The 19,902-nt window shown below is 40.9% G+C and overlaps 1 protein-coding gene across 5 annotated transcripts in view; it reads right to left on the minus strand.

The window, feature by feature from the left end:
• HRH2 (histamine receptor H2) overlaps positions 1-19,902 on the minus strand; it is a 138,738-nt gene that overhangs the window by 58,745 nt on the left and 60,091 nt on the right. The window lies entirely within an intron of this gene.

The following is a 19,902-nucleotide window of genomic DNA, read 5'->3' on the forward strand; positions in this document are numbered from 1 at the left end:
AACTTTGCAGATTTTTATGACTTTTTCATAAATTGATCAAAGTATTTTTGCTAAATGCTTAGGTTTGTGTTTTGAACAAATAATAAAAATAGTATATATTTTAATTTTAGTAATATTTTCTTTTTTTTTAACCAGAAAACTTTTATTTATGCCTTAAATCACAGAATAAAGCATATTCATTTGCATATTCCACATAGTGATATATCATAACATTAACAGATATGCTTGATACATACACAACAAACCCCAACACCAACCCCCCCCCCCTAGATCTGAGCTTCTCCTTTCATTGGCATAATACTTCCTTCTCTAGAGGCACCTAGCACCCATGCTATCCTACTCATATTCCTAGCAACCCTACAGATTGCCAACGTTCCCAACTCTGCAGTAACTGTGGTGTGGCCAGTCCTGGACACTCAAACCACTTACTCCATTGTTTATCAAATTTCTTACAAGCCCCTCTCTTCCTATACACATTCATTTCAAGCTTAATCGTGTTGTTTAGCATTTTCTTCACCTCCGCAAGAACCGGCGGCTCCTCATCCAGCCAATGCTTAGCAATCGATTTCCGTATGTGGTAAAGAATTTTGGCTACCGCTAATTGTTCTGGCCTAGTTATGTCTAATTCCCCTACACAACCCAACACGCACACTTTGGGTTCGATAGGCACATTAACTGAGAACACCTTGTGTATCAGTCTACCCGCCCTTTCCCACAGGGGTTGTATCTTAGAACACCTCCAGAACATGTGCATATCATCCGCACCCTCCTCCCGACATTTCGGGCAATACGAGTCTCCCCGCAGCCCCATCCTTTGCAGCACAGCCGGAGTACGGTACACCTTATGTATAAGGAATAATTGCGATCTCCTACGTGCCACATTCAATGATAATAGGGAGGGCGACTCCAACACTTCCCCCCATTCCTCGTCTGTAAGGTTTCCCATCTGGACCTCCCATTTCCTCCGGGTATCAGCCATCTGATCTCCCAGCACCTTATCGAGAATCACTTTGTATACCAAGGATATCAGGCCCCGCATATTCTTCGCTTTTACCACCCCTGTAAGGACTCCAATAGAGGAGAACTCTATATTCTGATCCCCAAACTGTGCCTGGATCGCATGTCTGATTTGCAAAAATTGGAAAAACATAGCTCTACTAACCCCAAATTCCTCCGACAATTGCTAAAATGACTTAAGCACTTCAGCTTCATACAACTGATGTAAGTATACAACCCCCTTTCTCCTCCATCTTTGCATGTCTTCCAGCATGTATACCTCTCCCAGATATGGGTTATTCCACAAGGGTGTAAACTTAGTCCAAGGACCCACTGCCATTAAGTGCTTATACGTATCCCATACCTTTTGCATAAGTCGCAGGGTCGGACAATTACGCACTCCCCTGCCCAAAAATCCCGCTTCCAACGCTGCCATTGGTTCCTGGGTTTCCAAATAGTGCTTTACCACTCTTGGGCAGTAAGAAGTGTTCCCCGTCAGATCCCATCCCCCAAATTGTTGGCACTGCGCAGCCAAATAATAAACCCAAGCATTAGGGAGTGCCAGACCCCCCTTATCTTTTGGCATCTGTAGCTTTTCTAGCCGAATCCTTGGGATTCCCTTCTTCCATACTAAATCCCTGAACAGGCTGTGGAACCTACGGAACCAATATTTAGGAATCCACACTGGGGCATTATGTAAGGCGTACAAAAGTTGGGGCATCAGAACCATTTTTACCAGGTTAGCACGGCCTAGTGCAGACAGAGGTAGTTTATTCCAAATCACTATACGGGCTCGCATTTCTTGTAGGAGAGGTGCCAGATTTAAATCAATGAAGTCCGTGACCGTTCGGGTAATCTGTAGTCCCAGATAAGTGAATGTATCCACCACCGGTATTTCTCCCCCCTGTACCTGCGTATGGGCACTAGGAGTCAGAGGCATCACTGCAGACTTCGCCCAGTTAATACGCAGTCCTGAGTAGTCCCCAAATCTAGCGAAAATATTCTCCACCACCGGTATTGCCTGTCTTGCGTCTGAGAGGAATAGCAGTACATCATCTGCATATAGGGCTATACGTTCCTCCCCTCCATTATACTGGAATCCCTTTATATCCTGATGCTGCCGGACCATACATGCTAACGGCTCTATTGCAAGGGCAAACAGCAGTGGTGAGAGCGGACACCCTTGTCTTGTGCCCCGCTGTAAATAGAATCTATCCGACCATCCCCCGTTCACCCTCAGTCTAGCTGATGGCGCTGCGTACATCAACTGCACCCATTTAATAAAATTAGGGCCAAACCCCAATTTCTTAAGCACAGCCCACAAGTAACCCCACTCTACACAGTCAAAAGCTTTCGTGGCGTCTAAAGAAACCACTGCCGCATGTTCTCTATCCGCCGTTGTAGCTTGCAAGTTAAGATACAACCTTCTAAGATTAATGGCGGTAGATTTAGATGGGATAAATCCAGACTGGTCACTGTGCACTACTGAGCCCACCACTGAACTCAGTCTAGTGGCCAACACCTTTGCCAGTACTTTAATATCAGACGTGAGGAGCGATATGGGCCTATAAGAATCTGGCAACTGTGCATCTTTCCCCTCCTTAGGGATCACTACAATTGCAGCTTCATAACATGAGGCCGGCAGTCTCCCAGTATCAAAACATTCTTTCAGAGTTTCCCACCACTGTGGTAGCAAAACATCCCCATATTCCTTCAGGATCTCAGTCGGCAGCCCGTCCATGCCAGGGGCTTTTTCATTTGCCATGCCCGCGACTGCTTGCTCCAGGTCCTCCAGTGTAATGGGCCCCTCCAAGAGCTCCCGTGCCTCCGGGCTCAAGAGTGGCATACGGATCTCCCCTAGAAAACTCTCCAGTTGTTCTGTGGTATAATCTGCTCTAGTAGTATATAATGTCTTATAGAAATCCGCAAAAACTCTTAGAACTCCTTCTGTTCCTTCTACCAGGTTCCCGCTTTCCTCCCTGAGGCCATAAACATATGCTCTTTCTGCCCTTGCCCGTGCCATTTTGGCTAGCAACCTTCCAGTTTGTTCCCCTTCCGCATAAAATTGTTCTTTTAAGAACATCCGCTTATTATCTGCCTGCTGGAGCATGTGAGTTGTTAACTGGTCCTGCGCATCTACCCATACCCTTTCTGCCTCATGAGTATTAGCCATAATATAGTTCTCCTCCGCCCTTACCACTTTTTCCCTTAAGTCAGCCCCTATCTGCCTAGACCTGGTCTTCACCCTTTTGATCTCTCTTCCTATAATGTTTCTCAATTCCATCTTTACAGCATCCCATAAAATAGCTCCCGGTACCGACCCCTTATTAAACTCAATATACTCTCTCAGGTGATGCTTCGTTACTCCCCCATCTATCAGTTTCAGCCAAAAGGCATTCAAACGCCAACCACATTGTCTTTGCCCATCCCTCCGTTCACACCCCACTTTCAGCATTAGGGCCGAATGGTCGGATAACATTCTCGGCTGGTATTCAATATCCAGCACCACAGGAATCACTCCATCCGATCCCAGTATCATATCAATGCGGGACAATGACTCATGCGTAGATGACCTACATGAATACTGTCTTACTCCCAGGTTCCTTTCCCGCCACAGGTCATGGAGCCCAATTTCCGTGCACCATCTCCCCAGGGATGTCATACCGCGTCTTTGCCCCCCAGCGTCTGTGAACCTATCCATCTCACTGTCCATAACTTGATTAAAATCGCCCATTATGAGCAAAGGGACATCAGGTAATGTTGATAGCCGCTCTAATAAATTCCGGAGCGGTACACAGGAGAATGGCGGAGGTATGTACATCACTACCACTATGCATTCCCACCTATATATAGTGCAGTGCACACCCACAAATCGGCCTTCAGGGTCAGAAAATGATGAGTGTAATGTGAATGGTAATGCCGCATTGATTAATAAGCTAACCCCCCTAGAATAAGAAGTATGGAACGCATGATAGCTATGACTAATCCAGGATCTGTCCAGTACATTAGCTGTGTCCCTCGTGAGATGCGTCTCCTGTAGCCCTATTACTGAAATCGCTTTCTCTCTTGCATACTGAAGTACTGCTCTCCTTTTGTTGGCATTTCCCAGGCCCCGTATATTCCAGGACAGGCAATTAAACACTTCTCCCATGGCAATCTATTATCTCTCTCCTCTTCTCCTGTGCTAGGCCCACCTTCTCTTCCATTATGCCACTTATCTTTTTACTATATACAATATTTCTAAGCTCAGATCTTAACCTTTCCCCCCTTGCCCTTCCCTTAACAAATAACAATAAACCTCCCCTCCGCAGAGGGTCTGGGCTACTAGTTTGCATCCTAGCCAGTAGGACAAACCGTTCCCACCCACCAGACATTGAATATTCGTTCTCTATGCTATTTTTACCAAACATTGATAGAAAACCCAGCGTCCGGTACAAAAATAGCAACTTATACATTTCCTATAAAGTAGAAAAAGTATTAGTGGATTATAACAGTAAACACGTAACCATCTCCTCCGCCACTACATACATCAAAGTGCCATCCAGGTTCGGCATCCTCAAGTCCGCAATGCGAATAGGAGGCCCCCCCACAAAAGAGGACCAAACATAGTGCAATAAACTGTAACCACACAAAATAACAGTCAGCAGTAAGATCTCACATTTTGTCCCGATACATAGGGGCCACATCTTCAATCTCCGCCTGGCCTCTCCTCCCGTCTTCGCAGGTGTTGCTCATGTGCATCCAGCCATTGAAGCGCAGATCCCGGCGTATCAAAAAAATGTGTAGTTCCAAGCGCCACCACACGCAGACGGGCAGGATAGAGCATCGAATAGGAGACCCCCAGCACTCTCAGCCTCTTCTTTATATCCATGAAGTGCATTCGCCTCTTCTGGACCTCCACCGAGAAGTCTTGAAAAAAGGACACTTTCACGCCATTTATCGTAATGTCCTCTTTATCCCGAGCTCGCCGCAGTATCTTGTCACGATCCTTATAATGCAAAAGCTTAATAAGTACCGGTCTCGGTGGTCTGCCCGGTGGTCCCGGCCTGGTGGGTACCCTATGTGCCCTTTCAACTGCAAACAGCGGTGTCAAATTCTCTCGCCCAAACTCCTCCAAAAGCCATTTTTCAAAGAAATCATCCGGGTTCTGTCCCTCCACTTTCTCAGGCACACCAACCAATCTAATGTTATTTCTGCGCAACCTGTTCTCAAGGTCATCCGTTTTTGCTTGCAGAGCTAGCACAGCTTGTGATTGTTCGCGTATTGCATTGCGCACAGGCGGAAGCGCTTCCTCTATTTCTGGTACTCTATTCTCCACAGCCGTTGTTCTCTCAGCCATTTTATGCATATCATTGCGCACAAGCAATATTTCTTCTTTCAAACTACCCACTTGACCAGTTAACTGCAGGAGTGCAGAGGTATTATGCTGCATAGCTCTCATAACATCAGTCAATGTGGGTTCAGCCTCCTCCTCTTCTAAATCTTGGTTATGCCCTTGCTGTCTGCTCTCCCTGGCTTCTTCCCCTGCCATCTCCTCCTCACCTTCGGATTGCAGGTCTGACAGTATAGCATACCTGGACCCCGGGGAGCTTCCAGACTGTGTCAGTTGGGACAGGGATGTGTCACTCGACCCTGGGGCCATGCGTGCATAGCCACTCAGCTTGGCTGCAGTGTCCGGTCGCAGAGACTTCTGCGCGCGCGATCCTGCCTGCTGGCGGCCGCCATCTTGGCTCATCCTCTCTCCCTGTTTCTCGGCCGTTTTCTGCCGCTTTGACCCCGTCATTGCGGCTCTGGAGGACACCCGCCGGTGCTGCTGACTCTCCCGCTCCGTGGTGGCTATTTTCCAGCCGAACCCGGCGGCAGCTACGGGTTATTCAGGATTCCGGTGGCGGAGCTCAGCTATCACACAGCCGCTTACATCCGCTGCTAGGCCACGCCCCCTAATTTTAGTAATATTTTCTGATAATATTATGAAGCAATTTAGAAAATAATGATAATTTCTTTTTTACACACTTATTTATATTATATTATTTATACACTTTTTTATAGCATCTATAGTATGTATTAAATATATACGTTAATAGGAATCTATCTGTGATTTAAAACTTCTTTAAACTATAAAGCATCTGTTTCTACTCTGTTTTTATTTTCTGTATGTAGGTATTTTTCTTCTAGTTTCTGCCAATGATTATGAACACTGCGATCTTTCCCAAGCTGTGCTGACAGCATTTAGCAATGTGCTTTACAGCAGCTTCATGTCCTTAGGCAGCAATAGGCCTGAGCCAACCTATTGAGAGTTACCTAGGTATGCTCTGTGCACAGGACGTGTAAATAAACTGGGACATTATCTATAGTCAGTAGCAGATATATACAATGATTTTTATTGGTGTAGTATATAATATATAGCCAGTGCACGTCACCCCTTATATATCCAGTGCCTACCCTCAGTATATAGCCAGTGCCTACCCTCAGTATATAGCCAGTGCCTGCCTCCATATGTAGCCTGTACTTGCACCCCCGTATATAGCCAATGTCTGCCCCCCACTATATAGCCAGCAGCCCCCTGCCCAGCCTAACCCCCCCCCCAAAAAAAAAACATTCGGGTCAATTAAAAAAAAAGCCCTGTACTCACCTTTCCTACGCCCCCTGCAGGTCCTATTCTGTCTTCAGCTCCAGCTACGGCTCCATCTTCGGCTCCCCGCGTGGTCCCGTCACATACACCATGATGTCAGCCACTTGCTGACATGATGGCAGTGCACACACTTTGATGTCGGCAAGCGCTTTGAGCAATGCAGCCGGGGGACCCCGAAGATGGAGCCGGAAATAAAGACAAAAGTGGACCTATAGTGGGCATCAAAAAGGTGAATACAGGGATTTTTTTTCATTGACTCGAATATGAGCCAAGTTAGGGTTTTGCAGCACATTTTTGGTGTTGAAAAACTCAGCTTATACTTGAGTATACACAGTACCTCTTATTTTCTATTGATAGGTGTTAAAACGATCAAAATTATGTTTCCTTGCTGTTAAAAAATATATTTTTGCTATCTTTATGGTTTATCTTTGAACACTCTGCACTTCTTCCTTAATACCCATGCCATGCCACCAGTTATAGTAGAAATCTGTCATGTTTCAGTCATAGTTGTCACTGTAGTTGTAGATACACCCATAAAAATCCTTCTATTACATTTTAAGAGAGCCTTTGGAACTTGTAATGAACTTTCCACCGCTAACCACATGAAAGAGTTGAAGGGATTGTCCACATTCCAGCAAATCATTGATATTGTTTGTTTAACATAAAATGTTCCAAAATATATTCTGTATAAATTCTTCACGATTTCCTAGATCTCTGCTAGTTGTCTGCTTACTGTTGTGCAACAGGAAAATTCATCAGCTACTTCCTGTAGATAAACACCAGTCCATGGTCAAGGGATGTCACACAGGTGCATGGCTCGTTATAACACACAGTTTAATCAAAGTGTGAGATCACATGACCATGGTTTGGTGTTTATATACAGGAAGTAAACATAGAAGCTTCCTATAAAAAGACAGCAAGCATAGATAAAAAAAAGAAAATTCAATAACTTTTCATTACACAAACAATATAAATTATTTGCTGTAATGTGCTTAAGGTGGACAACCGTTTAATGGAAGAATGGATAATGCTGTTCATTTGCCCTTTATGGTATCCTGATAAATCCATGGCCCCCAGCACCAATAGTGATATACAGTAAGTAGTATTTTGTATGTGCTGAATGAAAAGGAGAGATGAATATTCCTAAACAGAGACACGGAATAAGCAATATAAATGTTTTACTAAGCTGACAGTTATGCCTTAGCTGAAATTCCCTGTATTTATTGCTATAAATATTACATTGCCTGTTGGACCATTAATACATCAGTTTGCTTGCAATAAGACTTCACAATGTAAATAACATATAACGTTCTGCAATTATTTCTGCCATTGCAATACTGTTATTACACTTTGAAACTGCCTCAGTAGTATAGAGCCTTTCTCTGAGGGCAAAATGTTTATCAAAACTTTCTCTCCTCAGACTATAATATTTAATAAACTACAAAGTGAGATCCAGAACTATGTTTAACATGAACCCATCACTGAAAACGTAGTCAGATCTGCAAGTAGCTTATTAAAGAGCAGCAGGAGCAGAGTAGACTGATATGAAGTGAGCAGCTACTACCTATACATCTATATCCACCTATACTGTACATGAGTGTATAAATACGTGTATGTGTGTCGGAGTGTATAAATGTATGAGTATACAAATATTGGGTGAGAGGGTAGTTGTCACTGCAGCACACTGATAGCCAAAGTAATTCGGAGAGATCTTCTCAAGAAAACTATTTACAGGCAGTCCCCGGGTTACATACAAGATAGGGTCTGGAGGTTTGTTCTTAAGTTGAATTTGTATGTAAGTCGAAACTGTATATTTTATAATGGAAGTTCTAGACAATTTTTTTTCTTTTGCCCCAGTGACAATTGGAGTTTCAAAATTTTTGGTGTAATTGGACCAAGGATTATCAATAAAGCTTCATTACAGACACCTTACAGCTGATCATTGCAGTCTGGGACTGTAGTAAAGCATCCAGAGAGCTTCACCAGAGGTCACAGTGGGCAGAGGGGTCCGTCTGTAACTATGGGTTGTCTGTAAGTCGGGTGTCCTTAAGTAGGGGACCGCCTGTATTGGTGTCTCGGTTATACAACGCGTTTCGGAATCTCCATGGAGTCCTTTTTCAAGTGGGGAGAGACTATAGGCTCGGGTGTTTTGTGTTCTGCCCGAGTATACAAATATGTATGTGTTCTTAGGGGGCCCCATTCATATGGGGCCGTGCCTCTCCTAGGTAGGACACTGCTCCTGGCATTCACAAAATACAAAAAAGACAATGAAACTGTTAGAAAGAGAATTTCACAACACAGAACATGCAAGTCCCATGGCACTTGGCATTGTGACGTGAGGCTTCTACGTGCATCTTCTTAGCCATGAAAACCTGTGCTATAAAATTCCTTTCAGGGCACTGCTTCTGTGCTGACGCTAATGCCAGAGGTGTGCTGGAACACACCAGTTACTGTTGGTGACTTACATATTATTACACCCCCTCAGCATCAGTCCCTACATGTTGCTCTATAACTTTACAGACTCTGCAGTTCCTCAATGCACTTACAACAATACTGCTCATAGAAAGAAACACCAGAAAATAATGGTGAAGGGCGGCACAGTGGCTGAGTGGATAGTATTTCTGCCTTGCAGCGCTGGGGTCCTGGATTCGAATCCCCCCCAGGTCAACATCTGCAAAGAGTTTGTATGTTTTCTCCATGTTTGCATGGGTTTCCTCCAGTTTCCTCCCATACTGTTAGGTTGATTAGATTGTGAGCCCCATGGGGACAGGGACCAATTTGACATGCTTTGTGCTGCGCTGTGTAATCCGTGTGCGCTATATAAATAATTATTATCATTATTATAAGAGGTTTGCCCCAATGCTTTAGCCCATATTCTGCACCTCTGAATATCTGAATGAGTCAGGAAGGAGACTTCTGTAAGTTTGTCCACAACTCCTTTTCATGTCAAAGTGGCTTAGGCAGAGAGGTGGTTTATTTCCTTACAATATACACATGTAACAGTCTTGGCTGAGCGGATAAACTGCAGTTGCACTCACTGATACACACTGTCATTTAGAAACAACTACGTAAGCCAGATATTAGATATGTCCACAGATAAACCTCAGTTCTTGTAGTGCACAGAAATACTAAAAGTGAACTGATCCAGAGCCAATCCTTTTTTATGGTATGATTTCTGGCATCCAGCACATTAGTTACATCACTGGATTGCTCCTTGTGCAGGGTAGAAAAATATGCAGTATTTCATGTCTGGCTTTGTTCTGATTTTGAATTCCAAAATGATGCACAATATGCACAAAAAAGGCATCAATTGTGTCAGTTTCTGGTAAAAAAAAAACCCAAGTCAGACACAACTGATATACGTGAGGCTCATATACTTGATTGATGATCCAGTGTCTTGAAACCTCCCTCTGGATATTGTTAAATTACTGTACTTTATTCTTAGGCTACAATAAACAGCTGTAACAGTTTTCCAATGTGTCTGCAATTAAGCTCGTTTTGTTAATCCTGGTTCTTAGGACAATCCAACATTTTTAAAATCCAATTGGCACAGAGACCAAAAATATTCTGCCTGAGGTTACAATTATAAAATATACAGTTCCGACTTACATACAAATTCAACTTAAGAATGAACCTCCAGAACTTAACCCGGGGACTGCCTTTATAGGAACTCTGTCTTATATGTCCTACACATTGAATTAATTGTAGTCATTTCCATAAAGTAGAATATACAATACATGGCAATTATAGAGCACTGCAACTATTGACCAAGAAGGACTGTTGACTGTAAAGATGAACTCCATGCATTGATCTCTACCCGTCAAGCTCCCCCTGATAGCCTCTAGTAGAGACGCTTTGTTTATGTGTTAGTAGTGGATCACAGAGCGATCTGTCTTCCTTATGCACCATTCAAAGCACAGCCTTAGGAAAAGGTCTAGACGGCTGTTTCTGTTTCTGTTTTCTTTTATCACTGCAAGATAAAGATTCTGGCTTTGGGGAGAATTTCAGGGTTATTAGATACCATTCTCATATTAACCTAGTAGCTACTTATGGTGATAATGGCTGAGGTGATATAGTGAAATAGCTCTAAATAAGCATACAATAAGACTTGCAATACCCCTTTACAGTAAGTCCGTTTTTCTTACTCACTAAGTTCTTACTTTTTCTCATTAGTTGTGGATTTCATTTGTTGTCCATACAGACATGTGAGGAAACTTAAAGGGGAACACCATATTCCCACATTTAATTTAATTCATTTGCTATAAACATACATTTCTGCACTTGCAAAATTGTACTGGTGTAAAGATAATTTTCAATACATGCAGCCCGATTATCACAAAGAAACAAGATAACTGTTCTTGGATATGACCACCCAGGAACTCTGGCAGTAGTGGCCATGTATGCACTATTAATGCTTTAAGCAACCACCTACATTCATTGTTCTTTACCAAAGGACAGCTGTGGGACATGCAGGAATTTTTAACCCCTTACTTTACAATTTTACTTAGTTTTATTGCTGTTTTATTTCCTATAACTCAGTGATGGTTCGACATATAGAAAAAAAGACATGAGACAGATCAGAGATGAGAGATGATGAAATCCGTGAGATGAATATAAAACACAATGACACTCACAGCTATGATAAGTCACCTATAACACATAAGCTATATGCCTTCCTCAGATAAAGACCTTATCTTGCCTGTAGCTAGTAGATTAAGTCTCTGCACACTACTCGCTAACAGGAAGTGCCTGTGTCTGAGCTGCTCCTGGAATGCAGGGAGAGGGGCAGGATGCAGAGAGAACTGCAGTGTGCAGACAACAGAAGCTATTCTTTAGAAGAATCCAACCTGAGTCAGAAGCTTTACGGTCATATCCAGGGGCAACCACATTTGTATAAAGGACTGAAAGAGACAGGTTGGAATTACATCTGTGAAATGCTGTAGTTTTGTTAATAACGTTGAATTAGCGATGTGTTGTTTTGTTATCCTGAGTATACTTAAGAATCTTGCCTTCATGGGAATATCCCCTTAAATACCAGTAGCAGAATGGATCATAATGCCATTAAAATCAGAAGTTTCAAAATGTGATATTATTATAGACTCAACAGATGTTACACCAATCCCACAACACAACATCCTGGTATCAACTTGCAGAGTTTACCCCGTCTTGGAGTTATTTATTAATCACAGCTGAGACAAGCTTAATATACAATGGATTTTCCCTGTGTGGTTCTATGGTCCCTTCTATCCTGTGATACCTGGATAAACACTGATCCATAGACACATGCACATCCCTTACACACCTTTCCTGATGTGTCCCAAAAGTGGCACTCTCAGCTTTGTAAGCCACACAAATGGCAGCTGTTTTGTTTCATGTATTGTACATTGAAAACACTCTGAGTTCTCAGCTGGAGTTGAAAGATGAAATAACTCGGCAGACTTATTTCTTACTGATTTTCTGTTGCTGGTCTCAAAGAGATTAGTATTAACATCTCAAAGGCTTTGCTGAATTCTAAGAGATAAAGAATCAGAACTTGCAACATTAGGGAGCCTAGTCTAACACTCTTTATAGAAACCAACAGCATATGCAAGTGTCAGGTCACTGTTATATCTATTTACTGGAGAAGCTGTAATGATGCTACACATAAATAATGATTTAATCCAAGCTTAACAGTTACATAGTTACATTCTTTAGTAAGTCAAGATGAGAGGGCCCCTAGCTACTAGCCATAGCCGTGAGACACCTGACCAGTTACAGCTATGGATTTTAGCTAGGGGCATCCATTTGCTGGATTGGCTGCATGCCCACCAATTTGGCAATACGTCAGAGTTTGGATCCACTTATCTCGAGTAGTAATTTAAGAAAAAAAGAAGACCTATGTCCATCAAGTTTAACCACTTTACACTTACAAGCCCAAGTTGATCCAGAGGACAAACATTTTGTTGATAGCAAAGTCCTAATTTGCCATAAAGTGGAAAAAAATCCTCTTCTGATTCCTACTTGCAATGGGACATACATTAATACCACAAATCCAGTATGCAAGTATAATATCTAACCCTATTTAAAGTTCACCATACCTTTTTCCTACATCCTAGGAGAGCATGTTCCATTGTATAGTAATGTGTTATTAAAAGTAAGGGAATGGCCAGGATGGACTAAAAGAACAAAGGTCAGTGAGTCCTTAGTAACCCCCTCCTAGCTGTTGCTATCTAAATGCCCAGCCTATCCTAAGCTGTAGGTGTGAACTCATCAACATTCCCTTTCTGCAGCAAAGTGCAAACACCGTGACAGAGACAAGACAATACAAGCACTGAAAAGTAGTCACGGTAAACAAGAGTACAAATGCAGTACAGAATTGATAGGCATGTGGATAGTCAGATAACAGGCAAGGGGTCAAGAAATTTTCAAATTTATTTATAAGCTCAAAATAAGGCTTATAGCAAGCAAGAAAGGAGTAGCTTACAGAATGTTTATGAGATAAATAAGCCCCTTCCATTTAGATAAGGCAGAGATACAGAGAAGAAATGTGAGTGGTGGAAGATTTTACCTATCTCAGCTAATTTAACTGCTTGAAACTCAGGGCAAAAACTACTGGAGAGAGAGAGGGGTGTGGTGGAAATCAATTAATACAAAAAAGGAATAGAGCAGAAATTACTAAGGACATAATGAAACAAAATCACATTTATCAGCTCATCCCACAAGCCCAGGCCACAAACCATAGACAGAGGATGGTGCTGAAGACCAAACAAGTACAGATGTTTTGTAACAAGATGACACCTTCTGATGAAATCGAATAATTGTAATTAGTGACCCTATGTTCTCTGTTCTTTCCCAAGGAACAACTAATTCATTACAGTGGGATTTACAACCATTTACACATTCATGTGAACACATCTTCCTCAGTTTTCTCTTCTCCAGACTAAAGAAATGTAGTCAATGGCAAATAGTAGAATGGTTCCTGAATAGGTAGAATTATTTCCTTTGGACCATGCAGCCCTCGGTAACATCTGCAAGATGTGAGTATGTTCTTATATGTAGATTGAATTGCTTCCTATGATTCTTACTGCAGTAGTATTCAAACTTTCCAAATATGGTTTTGTAGTAAAAATCCATTGCTTATTTCCCCCTAAAATGAAGTTTGAAACAGCATCTGAAACCATCTGAGTCATGTTGGTATATTTGTTCTTCAGAAGAGTCATCTCTCGGCAAATGACTCTCAAAAGCCCTTCTTACCCCCTCCCTTCTGGCCGTGTCATTCATCTACAATAATCAAATACTAATATGTGTGGTCCGCTTCTTTCATGTGCAGCGAGCAGTGGAGAGGGGTTGTGTCTCCACTGCGCATGACAGAAGCGGGGGAGCGGTCTGCGCATTACAGGGTTTGATATTGCTCCTGCTGCTTGTTTTTCAAAGGTGAAGACCTGATGACAAGTTACCTTCAATATGTATGTCTAAGAAAGAATACAATTAGTTGTGAGCCCCTTTGAAGACATGAGGTAATTATAATATTTATTTATGCGAACAGCTCTGAAATGGCCCCAAATAGATACTCTACTAAAACCCTAAAAATACTGCTAATAATGAAACAACAATGTTGACTCCTACAACATTGTTATTTTTTTTTATATATGTCATGTCGCAGGTTATGTTTTCTTCTTATGTTTTCTCCTTTCCATTTGATAAGTAAAGTTAGTTGAACTGTAATGTTACTCTAGATCAACCCAAGATAATTCACTGTCGTCAGATTTCACAATACAAATTGCATTAAGAACATTATCAAAGCGATCTCTGAGACCTTAGTATGTATGTTTACTTTTGGAAAGTCATGTCAGAATAGCTTTCAAATCCTTTTTGAAGGTTTTCCGGCCAGATATTAAAATTAACATATTACTGGGAGGAACTATGAGGCTATTGTATTCAAGAACATGGCCTCATAAGACCAGTGTATTCAAGAGCAAAACTCAATCACTGCTCAATTAGAAGTTAGGAGCTTGTCACAATTTTTAAGCCTAAACATGTATCAAATACATTTATCAAATACCTATATGTCGGGTCCGTTCCCAATGTCCTATGTGTTTAGACCTAAATGCTTGTGATGGGTAATAAGCAACATGTGTTTTGCATTGTTTATTGGCAAAACACATGTTGCTTATTACCCATCACAAGCATTTAGGTCTAAATGCATAGATTTGCATCTGCAATTGGGACAAGCTCATCCCTGCTGCACTTGAATCGTATTACCAAATGCAATCTAAATTCAGCGTGAAAATGTGCGACTGCTGGTTTGTCAGTAAGAAAATATCCATGGTCCATCAGCATATTCACTGTGGAAGTACTTCTTGCATCAGGCTCCATCTGCTGTCTTATTTACTCCAGAGCCAGCGAGACTGTATTTTGTCTTGAGCAGTCTGAGATCTTAGCATCAAAAGAGAAGTTACATACACTTAAAGTAGACGGACACTACGGCTAGGAGGGCAAAAAATTTGTAGCTCCTAAATACATTGGACTTTTAATCGTTCTAACTGACTAGTTGCTCATTTTAATATAATGTGGGAAAAGTTTTAATCCGGATGATAGAAATATCTGCAATGGCTTTTCGTAGTGAGCACACCAGCCGCATCCGGCCACTGAGATCTATTCATTTTATTAATATGTGAACTCTGTATTGTGAAATCGGATGACAGATCCTCTTTAAATGTTCCCTTTGCTCAAAGATACAATGAACCTGGTTAAGTGGCTGTGTACAGAGCACTTCTAATTACATGAGAGCGCTGCTTAGGGATTTCAGTGGTTTTACAATAATATTAAATTTTATGTAGTGGCTTTTTTTATGAAAAAGAAAGAAAAATTCTTTACTTTGCAAAATAAGCTTATTTGAATAGTAATGAGTGTACAGAAATTGCTTTTCAAGCACTCTAAAAAGAAGAGCAGGGTAAGTCGTTTTTACATTTTTCACGAAGACTAAAACTGATACAGTACCGCCTACCTATACCAGCAACATTTGTATGATGTCCAGTTTTGTTTTTTTAAACAGTTTTTATAAATTTTGAGATATTGATGATGTAGGTCAATTTGTTTCCTATGGGTTGTTATATTGACATTGGGATAGAGACTGCAGAGATCAAAACTTCTATATTGCACTTCAGAATGTTGGTGATGTACAAGAGAAAATAACTAGTAGTCTGGAAGTTATCCATTGAAACAAATGAAGATGATGGTACAGACACTTATACTGTTACAGTCAGAATATACAGTTTTAAGTTATGCAAGATTTATCATCCAGTAACAGTCACAAATTGCACCGGCATACTAACACTTTCTGAGTTTTTGAAGTTTGAAGCCTGAGTTTTAACCTGATACCAGATTTTTTCATTTCCAAGTTTTTTCAAAAACACTCTCCAGTCACCAACATGTTTAGCAAATAAAACAGAGTCTTTAGTAACATTCAATTCAATATTTTTTTTTGCAAAATCTGAAAATAAGCCAGATATTTCTAACTTTAAGGTGCATCAGACGAGCAGAAAGGCAGAAACAGACAGGCACACAATCCAATACATGTGCCCCAATGAGTCAAAAAATAATGATCACCCAACCACCAATTCAGAGCTAAGATAAGGTAGAGAAGAGCAAGATGATTGAGGTATCCTGCAGCTGAGTCAATGGGCAGGGCTTATTTAATGAAGGATGATACATATGTGTACAGAAGCCAGATACAAGCAAAGGAAATGTTTCAATGACTCGAACACAATTGTACAAAAAATAGTAAAATTGATTACAATCTATATCAAATATGACACAAAAACAAATAAAAAATATATAAAAAAGTGCACACATTGCACAGGATTCAGTATTGAGGACTGGAATACCCAAAATCCCCCAAAGTGGACATTTCTTATAAACCAGCGCATCATGCACTGGTGTATGATGGAGGTCCCAGCCGTCCGGCACCATCGGACACATCAGGAGGCTCCCGCACAAATCTGCACCAGGCCAGCATTCAGTTTTAATGGAAGCTAGCCGTAGTAAGTGCACCGGCATACACCAATGGCAGCAACACCGCTTTATGCCCCTCCATGCTCCCTCGGCAAAAGAGGATAGTAATCTCAATGGCTGCGAGGCAATCATTTCATGGGTTGTATGCCAGAAAACTGTCATACAAGACCTGATGAATCTGCCACAATGAATGTGTACAAGAGTGTAAAGTACATTGTTACACTCAATATAAAGGTGACAAGAGATAAAATGTATCTGAATGAATTCTTCCCCTTGATAACTGATGCACAAAACGGGGTGTGTTCTCTATAAAAGGGGATGTGGTCTCTCCTATTAGGGGACATGGCCTAAGTTGTGCCAAAATGTTAAAGCATAAGGAACTCAGATTTTCAGTTTTCTCTTTTTGAACCATTTTGATCAATAGGGCCATGTCGGAAATGTCCTCCAGTGAATCTGTCCAAACCTTTGGTGTTCATAGAATCCTGAATAATTGTGTCCCCAAGCGTCTCTACTTGATGGTGGTTTAGAGAGGGGGCCCAAAGTGTCTTTATTGCCCAAAACCTTCATATTAATTTTGGTGGCTGAACAAGCTATTTTGCCCATTACTATAAGAAGCCTTTAGCCTTTATAGAACTATAAAATACTAGTTATAATATTTAAAATAGTATTTCCAATTACCAGGCTAAAAGAAATTCATCCCTTCCTAAACATATAATGTTTTATATGAAATTGCATCTTTTCTGCCTTTTTTAAATGTCAGTGCTGATAAGAGTAGCATTGAAGAATCTAGGCCTAATGAGAACTTCTGTAGACTATAAATTCAAAATGGCAGCACCAAATGCCAGTGTTAACTGATATAAAAACAAATACAACTATGAATTTACATGAAAGAAAAAAAATAGGCTTTATTTATCAAGCATGGAGGTGCAACTCCATTTCCACTTTGAGTGGTGAAAACAGCCGAGTTGGCAGCTGCTGAAGATGGTGCTTAATGGTGATTAACTTTATATGAGACATTAGCAATCTAGGAGGGGTCAGGCCAGTGTGACTCTTCTCCATCTCAGTGACGCCTTTGTATGAAGTTTTTCAAAGTTCTCTTTTTGTGCAACGTTGAGTATCCCATAATATAGATGGACAACATGTATAGCATGTTGGTAATAGTCTGTGGGCTTATATCCTCATGGACTAATAGTTTATACGGTTGAAAAAAGACACTTGTCCATCAAGTTCAACCAAGGAAGGGTAGGGATTGGATGAGGAAGGGATTTAGGGGAAACAATTCCATATAGCATAACCATCAATGTTATTTAGGTGTAAAAAGGCATCTAGACCCTTCTTGAAGCTCTCTGCTGACCCTGCTGTGACCAGCGCCTGAGGCAGGCTATTCCACAGATTGACAGTTCTCATAGTAAAAAAGCCCTGTCGTCCCCGGTGATTAAACCTTGATTTCTCCAAACGGAGACAGTGCCCCCTCGTCTTTTGATTTGATTTAATCTGAAACAACTTACCACCATATTTTTTGTATGGACCATTCATATATTTAAATAAATTAATCATGTCCCCTCGTAGTCGTCTCTTTTCCAGACTAAATAAATCTAGTTGTTTTAATCTTTCCTCATAACTAAGACCCTCCATACCCCTTATCATTTTTGTGGCTCTACGTTGAACCCTCTCCAGCTCCAGGGCATCCTTTTTATGGACCGGTGCCCAGAACTGGACAGCATATTTCAGGTGAGGCCGAACCAATGCCTTGTACAGTGGTAATATTACATCCCTATCATGAGAGTCCATACCACTTTTGATACATGACAAGACTTCAAAGGTTTCTTTCAACTTGTGATTGTGAGGCTCACATGGTCAGAAATGCTTGCATCATACATTTACAAGACATTATGCTATAGATTTTTTTGATGGGAGATGCCTTTAAAGGCCTTCAAATATTTCAAGTTTGCTTGAGCAATCATGCGTTCATATTATTATTATTGCATTACAGTGTTTAGAGGGGGATGCATATTTTACTTATGTGCATTGTAGGTTCTACTTGATGAACCTGCATTTTTATTCAACCTCGTCTAAAACATCATGACGTTGACCTCTCCAAAGCTTTCCTTATTGAACATAATAATAGATACTGGTATTTCCTGAACTTTGAAACTATTGTTGGTGCCAACTTTTTATGATATGATTCCCTGTCAGTATCAATTACATGTCAAATTTTTATGATCTCCTCAGAGGTCATATGGACATCATAAATGGGAGTATCTTGCTTAAGTCCTTCTCGTTGAGCTACTATTAAGAGTAGTTAGCAAACTCTACCTCTCACGTTTATAGATACAACTAGTTACAACTTTCCCCATCCAAAAACCATCTGAAGAAGTAAGAATTTTGACCTACTCCAAAAAAGGAAACTTGTGTTCAACATTTACCTTTCCTACTTATATTAAGTGATCTAGTAGAGGTTTAGAGACACCACTCTTTATAAGCTTCAAGATATGGGACAACTATAAACTATTATGTAGCAAGAGCTGCATGCAAATAGTAGACAGATTTTATCTTGGACTAAGCTTTCAGTTCTTCATATAGTTTCCATTAAGTCTACTGATGTTCTTCTTCTTTTGACAGATGAAAATTATCTGGTGGACTAGTTTCATAAAAATCTCTGGCTGGTGTATAAATACCTTTCCTTTTATATAAACCCAAAGCTAAAATCTATTTGAGGCAGGTTGGGATCATGTTTGTATGTTTTTAATATGCTTGGCGTGAGAAAGCTATATCAGATCTTACTCATAAGTCATGATGACTGCACAGGTGGCTTCACTGGCACAATGCAACACCTGACCGACATCCAATGATAAAACCACTTTAAGGGTTGATGTTTGGAAATGTCACTGTACCATAATGATTAGCCTGTTTGCTCTACTAAACTGTTGTTAGTGTCACAATCCATTAAACACAATTGAACAAACACAACAGTCACTTTTACACTTCTGTTTAATGGAATGAAATAGATAGGTCACAGTATGTTCCACTGCTGGAAATGAAGGTGTTCATTATTTGGCTCAGAGTGTGACTGACATCATTCGCTGATAACGAAAAACAGGTTGCAAAGTCCTTTAACACAAAATCTCTTATTAACAATACAAAAATGGGTATTTTTGATAGAAAAAGCTTCTCCGAGCTCTCGTCACTGTACAGATATGCAAGTCTAAAGACACTGTAAATGTCTTAGGAGAATTTTTTTGTAAAATTTAGAAATGAAAAAAAAGGAATATTTCAAACAT

This window comes from Engystomops pustulosus, chromosome 4, assembly GCF_040894005.1.
Source record: "Engystomops pustulosus chromosome 4, aEngPut4.maternal, whole genome shotgun sequence".
Lineage (NCBI taxonomy): Eukaryota > Metazoa > Chordata > Amphibia > Anura > Leptodactylidae > Engystomops > Engystomops pustulosus.